General features: G+C 43.4%; 1 long non-coding RNA gene across 1 annotated transcript; it reads right to left on the bottom strand.

Annotated features, from left to right (window-relative positions):
- Positions 1-527: 527 nt before the first annotated feature.
- On the bottom strand, positions 528-7442 carry LOC145135785 (uncharacterized). The gene is made up of 3 exons (XR_013720039.1): positions 7341-7442; positions 5792-6707; positions 528-614 (listed from the first exon to the last, which is right to left on the bottom strand). It is a non-coding gene; the product is annotated as an uncharacterized LOC145135785 (long non-coding RNA).
- Positions 7443-12253: the final 4811 nt, after the last annotated feature.

The raw sequence follows: 12253 nt of genomic DNA, 5'->3' as shown, positions 1-12253 counted from the left end.
CGCTTCGATTGATCGGTCGAGGTTGTAGCTAGCAACCGCTGGTGGGGATGTCAACCCCGTATAGATCTATACATATGTATCTCGCTCCGAAGATTAACGGTTACAGTAGTGTGGGTATGCTAAGTGTTTAAACTCAGCTAATGAATAACGTCTCACTAAAAATTCCTTAACTAAAAAGTTGGTGAATAACTCTCACCCCTAACTTAATTGTGATTAAGTCACTAGGCATAATGAATATCTTTGTATAAGGTTTATAAAAGCCGAGTATGTTTGACATGTGTGTAAAAGTGTAATGTGCTCTCTTTTATAAAAATGAATGTTTCAAATTAATGAACATATGTACATGTATGAACGTTGTGTACTTAAATATATAAATGAAAATGCATAGTAATAGCTTGAATATTTGAAATACTACAAAATTTTATAATGTGTTTGTTATTGTGACATCCATAAAATTCATGAAAATTTAAAAAAATTTCAAGCATTCAAAAACCATTATTTATTACAAAATGTTGTCAAAATAGTTTCATATCAGAGTATCCCATAAATCAAAATCATAAAATGCGAGAAGGTGCACGATCAAGCCTTCGCCTTCCCGCGATCATCCGAAGTACCTGAAACCAAATCCAAAACCGTAAGCTCGAAGCTTAGTGAGTTCCCCCAAAATACCAACGCCATACAAACCATAACCATATCATAACAAACAACATGCATATAGAGTCTACAATATGACCGAACCACCCTCACCGGGCCTGCAGTCTGTCTGGCCCACTCTCAGAACCTTCAACATGTCTGGTCCGCCCTACCGAACCTTCAACCTGTCTGTACCGTTCTCCAGGCCTTCGGCCTGACTGGTATGCCCCATTGGGTCTGCAGTCTATCCGGGTCACCCTGGGTATGTTGGCCTACAACACAAAGCAGGTCCGCCTCAACCTACCCCCAAGTATACAATCAACACATAGATAACAATGCTAGCATGTATAAACAGTCAAACCGATCTAACAGATCACTAATAATAGCATCGTCCTATATACCAGGATACCGACCTAACAGGTCACTAAACATAGCATCATCCTATATACCAGGATACCGACCTAACAGGTCACTAAGCATATCATCATGCGATAACCATAATAACAATCCAAAAAGAAGGGTCGGCATTGGTGGCTTCGACCTTGTTAATATAGTGAGAATAACTCACCTCTCAATATCGAACTGAACTAAAAAGATCAAACTCCCAAAACACGGCTCTCAAACTCAAACACCTACAACCACCATTGATCCAAACCCATAAATTCCAAATTACCAAAATACTCTCAGAAGTCAAACCGGTCAACCCTTGGTCAAAGTCAAAGCCAACGGTCAAGGTCAACAGTCCATGTTGACCTAACTCGTCCAGTGCAGCTTACAGACTCGTCGAGTTCCTTCAGAACTCAGAAAATCGCAAAAATCTGAGTCAACTCGCCGAGTTACCAAGTAACTCGTCGAGTCCATGCAACAACAAGAATATCGGGAAAACCCTAACCAACTGGTCGAGTTATTTCACTAACTCGTCGAGTTCATGCAGAATCCAGAAAGTGGGAAACCCTCATCCAACTCATCGAGTTGACTATGCAAGGCGTCGAGTTCCTTCAGTCCTTTTCTCTTTCAGACGCTTTTAAGCGAAGCCAAGGCTCCAAATTGTAGATCTAGCCTCCTAGGATGTAGTTACCATGCAAAGCTGCTAACTTTATGTGCATGCAAGGCCTCAAGAGGTTAAAACACTCAAAACTAGCTTTAGGAAGAGGTTTTGGACATGGAGAAGGGCTAAAGCTTCATAAAGCTTGAGTCTTTCTGTCTATGAGGCCTAGAGGAGTCCAGATATGAACTCCTCACTCCAAAACGTGCCCAAACCTAGAAATGCCTTAAGAATAAGCCAGAATGGCCCTAAACTCTTGCATGAAGAGATCTAACAAGAGAATGATCAAGGTAATGACTTTTTACCTTCAAATGAATGCCAAAACGAAGTAGATGCTGGATCTACAAGCCCCTTCTCGTTCCAAGCTTCTAGATCTTCAAGTCTCTTCAAGGAATGCACCAAAAACACACTTTTAGCCTCACACACACACACACACTCAAAAAGTAGGTTAGATTAGGGTTTGATTATGGACGGGAAAAGTGGTAAGGAGGCTGGAGGGAAGGACTTAAGGTCCTTTAAATAGGGTACAAACCCTAAAAATTAGGGTTTTCATGTACAGCCTCAACTCGTCGAGTTGGGTCCTCCAACTCGTCAAGTAGGTTCTAGAATCCATGCGGCTTTATCAGCTTCTACACGACGATTTGGGGCAGCCAACTCGTCGAGTAGGTCTATAATCATGAATATGAAAGCTTTAAAATTTTTACCTGGGATTCAGGGTGTTACAATTCTCCCCCACTTGAACTAGACTGCGTCCTCGAAGTCTGATGCAACAAATAGCTCCGGGTAATGCTCCCGCATCTAATCCTATGGCTCCCAAGTCCATTCAGATACCCTCCGGTGCTCCTATTGTACCTTTAGCAAAGGTACCTCCGTGTTCCGTAGAACCTTCACTTTCCTCTCCAGAACTGCCACATGCCTATCCACGTAATTCAGGCGCTCGTCGACCTGAATATTGTCTAGTGACACCACTGCCTCCTCATCTAGTATGCACTTCCGCAATTGCGAAATGTGAAAAGTGCTGTGAATCTGACTAAGCTCCTCCGGAAGATCCAGTCTGTATGCTACCTTGCCAACCCTGGAAATAACCCAAGAAGTTCCGATGTATTGGGGACCTGAATTCCCCCTCTTCCTGAAGAAAATCACACCCTTCCAGGGTGAGACCTTCAATAGTACCATGTCACCAACCTGGAACTCCAACTCAGATCGGCGCTGGTCGGTGTAACTCTTCTGCCGACTCTGAGCAGTCTGCATCCACTGTCTGATCTGCTGAATCTTCTCAGTAGTCTGTAGAACTACCTCGGTCCGTCCCATCACCATGTGACCAACCTCACCCCAACAGACTGGGGTGCGACATCTCCGTCCATACAACAGCTCAAATGGTGGAGCACAAATACTTGAATGAAAGTTTTTGTTGTAGGCGAACTCTGCAAGGGGTAGGTAGGAGTCCCGGCTCCCACCGAAGTCAATGACGCAGGCTCTCAACATATCCTCGAGAGTCTGTATGGTTAGCTCACCCTGGATGTCTGTCTGTGGATGATAAGTTGTACTAAAATGCAGCCGCGTGCCCAGTTCCTCGTGGAACTTCTGCCAGAAACGGGAGGTGAATCGAACATCACAGTCTCAGACAATAGAGACCGGTACCCCGTGGCCAGCAACGATCTCGTGGATATATATGTCAGCCAACTTCTCGGCCAACGAACTCTCCCGTATCGCTAGAAAATGGGCGCTCTTGGTCAATCGATCCACAATGACCCAAATAGCGTCGAAGCCCCTTGCCGTCCTCGGTGGCTTAGTGATAAAGTCCATCGTTATATGCTCCCATCTCCACATGGGAATCTCCAGAGGCTGCAGCTTGCCATGCGGCCTCTGATGCTCGACCTTGACCATCCGGCAGGTCAAGCACCTATCAACATATCATGTGATCTCCCTCTTCATGCATGGCCACCAGTAACTCATTCGCAAATCCCAGTACAACTTGGTGGCCCCGGGTGAATAGAGAAGCGAGACTTGTGAGCCTCCTCCAATACAATCTGTCTGACCCCAGCAGACATCGGAACCCATACCCGACCGCAACGGGTCAACAATCCACGACTATCCTACAAAAATCTGGCGTTCTCGCCCGTGATCCTCTCCAACTTCCAGTTCTCCTGTCGCATACCCTCTGCCTGAGCTTCCCTGATCAAACTCACGAGTGGAGAATCCACAAATATCCTCATACATGTCGCTGGTACAGAAGATCCAGCCGACTTGCGGCTCAGGGCGTCCGCAACCACATTCTCTTTACCTGGATGGTAAAGGATCTCACAGTCATAATCCTTGACTACGTCTAGCCACCTGCGCTGCCTCATGTTCATGTTCAGTTGATCCATGATGTGTCTCAGACTCTTGTGGTCCGTGTATATGGTATAGCGGACCCCGTAGAGATAATGTCTCAAAATCTTGAGAGTGAATACCACTGCTCCCAACTCCATATCATGAGTGGGGTATCTCGTCTCGTGCGGCTTCAGCTGCCACGAAGCATAAGCTATCACCCATCCCCTCTGTATGAGGACTGCTCCCAATCCGGTGATAGATGCATCACAAAACACCACAAAATCCTCAACTCTCTCGAGGAGTTTCAACACTGGCGCCTCGCAGAGTCGCTGTCACAGAGTCTCAAATGCAGTCTGCTGCTCAAGGCCCCACCAGAAATCCACCCCTTCCTCGTCATACGAGTGAGGGGTACTGTAATTTTGGAGAAATTATGTATGAATCTCTGGTAGTACCCTTCCAATACCAAAAATCTCCTGATATCCGAGGGAGATTTCGAAACCTCCCACTGCCTAACCGCCTCGATCTTGGCCGGGTCGTCCAAAATCCCCTCCTGGTTAATGAGGTGTCCAAGGAACTTAACATCTCATAACCAAAACTCGCACTTCGAGAACTTGGCATGCAGCCGTTCTCGCCTCAAAACTCCCAACAGATCACAGAGATGTTTATACCAAGATGTCATCTATAAACACAATGACCAAGCGATCGAGCATCGGTCTACATACCCGATTCATCAGGTCCATAAATACTGCCGGCGCGTTGGTGAGCCCAAACGGCATCACCACGAACTCGTAATGTCCGTAACGAGTCTGGAACGCGGTCTTCTCCATGTCCTCCTCCCTAACCCTGACCCGATGGTATCCGGACCTCAGGTCTATCTTGGAGAACCAAGATTCTCCCTGCAAATGATCGAAAAGATCACCTATCCTCGGGAGTAGATAATGGTTCTTCACCGTTAACTTGTTCAACTCCCGGTAATCAATGCACATCCGGTGTGAACCATCCTTCTTACTGACGAAGAGAATCGCCGCTCCCTACGGAGAACTGCTCGGACGGATGAACTGCTTGCCCAACAGTTCCTGTAGCTGAGTTGACAGCTCTTGCATCTCGGGTGGTGACAATCGGTACGACGCCTTGGCGATAGGGGTCGCACCTGGCACTAGGTCGATCCTGAACTCGACCTGACTATCCGAAGGCACTTCGGGCAACTCCTCCGGAAACACATCAATGAACTCTCTGACAACCAGAACATCCGAAACCGAAACCTGATCCCTGACCCGCGTATCCACCACATACGCCAAGTAACCCGCACACCCGTGCTGAATATACTGTTGAGCCCTGGCAGCTGAGCAAAACCATGAACCGAATCTGGTGCCCTCGATGTATATAACCCGTTCTCCCCCACTTGGAGTTCAAACTACCACCCGCTGACCCTCGCAGTCGATCATGGCACCGAAGCGACTCAACCAGTCCATACCCACAATCACACATACATCCCCCATGGGAATCAGAATCAAGTCTATTGGGAAGGATACCCTGAAGATCTCCAAAACGCAACCCCGATAGACTGAAGAAGCATAAATCCCTTGTTCGTTGGCGATAGACACTCGCAACGGACACTCTAGCTCTCCTACAGGCAAACTGAACTCTTTATTGAACGATCGAGAGACAAACGACCGACTCACCCCCGAGTCAAATAATACCAAAGCAGGAAAGGAGTTCATTAAACATGTACCTAATCATAAGTACAATCATATAAGCATAAAACAAATATAATCAACAAGATAAGGGATAGAAACATACCAGCAACCACATCTGGCGTTGTCCTGTCCTCCTCGGCTGTAAGCTGGAAGGCGTGTCCCCGAGCCTTCGGAGGCTATGCTCTACCCTGACTCCCTTCAGTAACCCTCAATGTAGCCGATGCTGGAGCCTGCGCCGGCCTGGCAGCGAGCAATGGACCGTTGTTCTTCACTTGACCAAACTGATCGCAGTGATAGTAGATCCTCATATCCTGAACCGGGACTGGCTGGAGGCAATCCATCGCAAAGTGCCCCTCCTTGCCGCATTTGTGGCACGCACTACCAGATCTACAAACTCCCGAATGACCCTTCCCGCACGTCCCACAAGTGCGGCCACGCTGGCCCCCAGACCTAGAATCAGCGGTCTTGGGCCGCGTCGGTGCAAATTGTGACTGCGTCGGGGTCTGCCTCTGCTCCCGTAACTGTAACTCAATCTCAAGCTCACGCTGCCTAGTGGCCTCCTGTAACTCCAACAATATATCACAATGATGGGTAGCAATAAACTGTCGGATGTCGGTCTTGAGCATGCTCAGATAACGTGTCATCTGAGCCTGCTCGGAAGCAAACTCCAGGCGAAAGTCGGGGGCTTCGTGTTATCGAAGTCCCGGTACTAAAAAGTCGAACTGGTCCCACTACCAGCGGCAACTACAGCTGTGGAGGCTGCAGCGGCAGCCGTCTCAGCAAGGGCTGCATAACGCTCATCAAAATACTCCACCATAGTGGTCTTGATAGACCCAAACATCTCCGAGAACTGTGCCCGGAACAGTGTAGCAACCTCATCATGCAGGATCTCTCGAATCCTGACGTCCAACTCATCGGACCTCATCTGACCAATGGCTTCGGGAACTGCTGGTCCATCCTGACCTCCATCTCCTGATCCCGATCTGGATCCGGTCACAAAATGCCTCGTAACCACCATGCTGAAAATATACAAGGAAAATATCAGACATTCCATATAATAATCGGGGAACCAACTCCCAACAAAGCCATAGGGGTTGTGACTTCCTTGCTACGCGTATGGGTCCTGTGCTTTTTGTAGTACATGCCCATACTACCTTCCACACCTACCCATATTTGTCTTAAGTATCATCACAACGCCCTAACAATATACATATGCATGGCGATCGCTCAATCCTCACCCCTAGAGGAAGGCTAAATATCTCATAACTGGCCGACTGACCCCACACAACTCACCCATGAAACTTCCACCAACCCTGCAGCACTCATGTGTGCTAGCCATACATAACGCTGGACCCTATAGACATTCGAATATCTGATCCTACCCTAAGCCCTTCATCAAAAAAGAACAGGAAATAAGGCCAAACCATACATTCTCAGTATATAAGATCCTAATTATGTACAACTATGATGCATACACTAAGCAACTACAGTAATGATGTCAATTTCATATATGGAAAACCCTAGACTATCAGACATCATAAAATCAGGCAATTCTGTCATGCAATTCCTGAAGATCCCTAGCCTATCACTAGCATGCTGTTCTAACATATCACTATATCAAATATCCGTATGGTATTTTGGGGTGTACTTACTGGCTCCGGCTGATCGTACACTCTGCACCCTCCTTTAGTATTTTGAAAACCATTTGAAAATCTTTTTGAAAACCTTTTCCTTATTTGAGACTGGATTCACACGAGTGTTCCTATAACCAGGATACAAATCATAAAACATATCATGCAATAAAGCCAGATACAAATCCGAAAAGGGTCGGCATTAGTGCCTTAGACCCTGTTGATATAGTGAGGAGAACTCACCTTATAAGTAGCTCGAAGTGATAAAGTCAAACTCCACCAAATGCAGCTCCAAGTCCAACACCCACACCCACCAATGCTCCACTTCCATAAATTACCAAAATACCCCCTGGAGTCAAACTGGTCAACCCTTGGTCAGAGTCAAAGTCAACGGTCAAAGTCAACAGTCCATGTTGACCCGACTCGTCGAGTGCAGCTAGCAACTCATCCAGTTCCTTAAGAACTCAGAAATCACCAAAACCCTAATTGAGTCACCGAGTTTCCAACCAACTCGTCGAGCCCATGCGTGTCCAGATGTCGGGGAAAACCCTAACTGACTCGTCGAGTCCTCTTACTGACTCGCCGAGTTCATGCAGAATCAAATACGGGCAATCTTCATCCGACTCGCCGAGTCGGCTATGCGACTCGTCGAGTTCATGCAATCCATTTCTTATCTAGATGTTTTTAAGCCACCCTAAAGCTCCATATTGCAAGGAGGTTGGAGGGAAGGACTTAAGGTCCTTTAAATAGGGTTTGATTTTGGACACACTCAAAAAGTAGGTTAGCTCGATTAGGGTTTGATTATGGACGTGAAAAGTGGTAAGGAGGTTGGAGGGAAGGACTTAAGGTCCTTGAAATAGGGTGCAAACCCTAAAAATTAGGGTTTTCATGTCCATCCTCAACTCGTCGGGTTGCGTCCTCCAACTCGTCGAGTAGGTTCTAAAATCCACGCTGCTTTATTAGTTTCTACATGACGAGTTGGGGAAGCCAACTCGTCGAGTAGGTCTATAATCATGAATATAAAAGCTTTAAAATTTATACCTGGGAGTCGGGGTGTTACAGTTATAATATACAATGTCACATAAAAATCATATAGTTTTGTATCGAGTAATATTTGTTGTGTGAAATGGTTGTTTCAAGATAAAATAACCATAATACGTATATGAAACATTTATAAAAGTATATTCGTAACAATAAATTGTTAAATAATAATATTTTTATAAACTAGATTTATTGTATTTTCGCATAAAAAGAAAATTGATTTGTATAAACAAAATAATTAGGCACATGTATTCCCTCTTGAAATAATTAAAATATTAAAAAGGGGCCGTAAGCACTCACCCTTGAAGTATGAGTTCCAATCGTTCAAAATCGCATTCTTTGAGAAGCTTGACGTGAGAAACCGTAAATCCACAATTCTTGAACTATGAAATACTTCTCGGTACCATTTCGTAACAAATTTGTACTACTGGGGACTGATTTGTAACTTCACTAAAGTATAGGGGCTTTTTGGTAATTTAAATAAATGGTTAGGACTATTTTTGTAAAAAAAAGTACCAAATGAGGGGTTGTTTTAAACAAATAGGTTTAATGTTTGGGTTTGGGACTAATTTTGTAAGGTATTTGTCGAATGTGGGTAGATTTTGATATATTGAAATGCAAGTTTGAGTTTCTTTAAAATTTGACTTGGTCAAAATCAAACGTGTTTTTGTTGAAGCCTTGGAGACGATCGGCTGGTCAAACTTAAAGGAAATTAGGGCTTATTTGTCCCCGTCATTTGTTGAAGTATGAAAGGAATAAACGAAAGCATGTGGAGTTGGGTGATTGCAGTCGGGAAGAGACGCACGAAGGCAGGGGGAAGGAAAATGCGAGGGCTCGCGACTTATGAAGAAGTATCGTCGGAGGCGTTTCCGGTGTTCGGTCGAACCGAAGGAAGAGAAGAGACGAAAGCAGTGAGGCTCTGTCTCTTCCCGTCCGGCTGCTAGATGCGAGGGAAGATGAGGTCCGAAGAGACTGAGGGGGATCGGTCCGGGGAGGCGTCGCGAGCAGCGGCGTCAGTGAAGATGAGACCTTCGGAGTTTTTTGGTCGCTAGGAACAGAAGAGAGAGTGTGAGGGTGGGACTGTGGTGGTTGCACTGTGGCCTCACGGTCGGCTGTTCATCGACGAAGATGGAGGCGAACGGAGATAGGGATGGTGGAATAAGGAGAGCAGGTGAGGGGGTCCGGTGGTTTTTGCTTGAATATCACAGGTCGTTTTCTTCTTCTTCTTCTTCTTCTTTTTGTTTCCGATCAATCAATAGGTAAAAATGGTCTTTTGGGATGTTTGTTTTATCATGAATCTATGGAATGAACAAATTAGATATTTTGGGTTTGCTTTTGACAGAAAATCGATGGGGTTGTTGCTTTTTGACTAGGGAAAGTAGGAAAACAGATGAGGAAAGGGGTGTTTGAGTAGTGCTTGTCATCGGGGGAGAGGGAGAACGGGGCTGCCTCTTCTTGACTTTCACAGGTAAAAATCCTAACTTGTGGTGTGTGTTCTTGACTGAAACAACAAAAATTGGAGGATACTAGTATAACCGATTCCTCATAAATCAGATGGGTGTTGATGTGTTGTTTATTTGGATATTTATTGACAGGTAAGTGAAGGAGAAGAAGGGTGGAGCGTTAGGTTGAGGGTAGAGTAGGGAAGAGGGTAAACGTGATTTAAGCAATACTTGGGATGATTCTTTATTTGATTGTAATTGTACAGATTGGCCTTCTTGCACATGTAGCTAATTTTTAATTAAGATATGGGGGGTATGGGGATGTACTTGAATGATCTTGATAGATTAGGATGGTATTTGAGTATTAAGATTTGTACAAGATATACTCACATGTATAAATATTTTTATGATTTTGGGGAAGATTTTGGTTATATAATAATTTGTATAATTTGTATAAATATACAAAATTGTTCACAATTTCCTTTTTACATAATATTTTGTAATATGCCTTAATTTTTTATAATAATAGTAAATCCTTTTTTTTATTTATTAATTTTCATCCAATTTAAGTTTTCTATCGTCCATTATAGCAACGTACTTTCTTCCCATGTAAAATTTTCGTTATTGATTTACAAATATATTTTTCTGTTTATATTTTATATGACCATCATAGATGTTCATAAATTCACACAACATCAAATTTATTTGACTTTATATAGTAATCTGCTTAAAGGTTAAAGTTTCCTAAACTTTTATTAATCCATTTCTTATATTTATTTAATTGTGTCATGCATAACTAATAATACAGTTTACTAGTTTGTCAACAATTGTTTTCGTCAGTTACTAGGTTTACCACATACCAAATTTCCACTTACATAATATCATTACGTGTTTCATATATAAGTATACTTAGTATGGAGCTATTCCAATTTGTGCAGGAAATTTCTTTATCAATCTCAAAACAGTTAACGTACAACATGTATTCTCCTCAAAATATAAAATCAGAAAAGGACGGGGGCTAACGAACTCACATAAACCGGTATTGATTTTTTTTTATATTTTTCCGGACTACATTACCAATAATAGGAATCATGTCGAAAATCAATAGTTTAATGTTTCGCGATTAATAAATCTGAAAACGTCTGATTATTTAACATTTATAAATATTTTTACTAAAAATATTTCAAATATGAAATTAAATAATAGACTATGACATGAGTCCAAAAATGCTTTTGAAATTTCCATTTGAGGTGTGCAAGTCCCTCAACGGATAGAAACAATTTTAGCGATTTTTAAGAAATCAGTATTATACTGGTTTTGTAATCTTAAAACGACTGTATCTTTTGCATACGAACTCCGTTTTGGACGTTCTTTATATTTTCGGAATCAGGGAAACACGTACTACGAGACTTGAGTGTTTGTATGGCTCACACCTGCTTAATACAAAATTTCAGTTTTTCAGGCGTATTCTTAGGGTTGCGGTATGAGTTGTTTGATTCGTTTGTCAGTTTACATATTTGGAAGTAAGATACCATCTGGTATCTTATAATAGATGAAATAACTCATTTATATTACATTAGATGCAATAAAACTCAATGAGTCAATTTACCAAGAGACTTACTGTGAACTTGACCGTTCACAGTCTTTGACCTAAATTCCGAGATGTCACATGTGCCTTCAACCCATAGTATAGTGAGGAGACTCACCTCAAGCTGCTGAATATCACAAACAAAAGCTCGGACTGCCGATCCGGAAAATCTCCGCGCTAACAACATCAAATAACACTAAATAAATAATTGGTCCTCAACCTATAGCTGGAAACATAGTCCTGTAACATCCATAAAAATCATGCCAAATTTAAACTTTTAAAAACATTTTAAAACTAATGGTTATTACAAACACTTGTTTTCAAAATAGTTTAAACATCAGAGTATCCCCAGAATTAAATCATGAAAATATAAGGAGGTGTATGATCACGCCTTAGCCTTCCCGCGATCATCAGAAGTACCTGAAACATAATCAACAACTGTAAGCCCGAAGCTTAGTGAGTTCCCCCAAAATACCAACGCCATATAGATATAACCATATCATATAAACAAACACAACATGCATAATGAGCCATCAATCTGACTGGACCGCCTCACAGGCCATCGGTCTATCTGGACCGCTCTCCGAGCCATCAACACGTCTGCCTCTCAGGGCCATCAGCCTATCCGGACCGCTCGCCAGGCCTTCGGCCTGACTAGTATGCCCTAACTGGGTCTGTAGTCTATCCGGTCCGCCCTGGGTATCTTGGCCTACAGCACAAAGCAAGACCTGCCTCAACCCAATCCCCCAACCAACAAACATGTGCACATAAATATCATACGCTAGCTAGCATGTACAGATAGTCATACAGATCTACCATATCACTAACATGGCAACCATCCTATAACCAGGATACCGATCTAG

The sequence above is a fragment of the Lactuca virosa genome, chromosome 9, assembly GCF_052849685.1.
Source record: "Lactuca virosa cultivar CGN04683 chromosome 9, Lactuca_virosa_CGN04683_v6, whole genome shotgun sequence".
Taxonomy (NCBI): domain Eukaryota; kingdom Viridiplantae; phylum Streptophyta; class Magnoliopsida; order Asterales; family Asteraceae; genus Lactuca; species Lactuca virosa.
The sequence above is the reverse complement of the archived record's forward strand: the minus strand, read 5'-3'. Positions and strand labels throughout refer to the sequence as shown.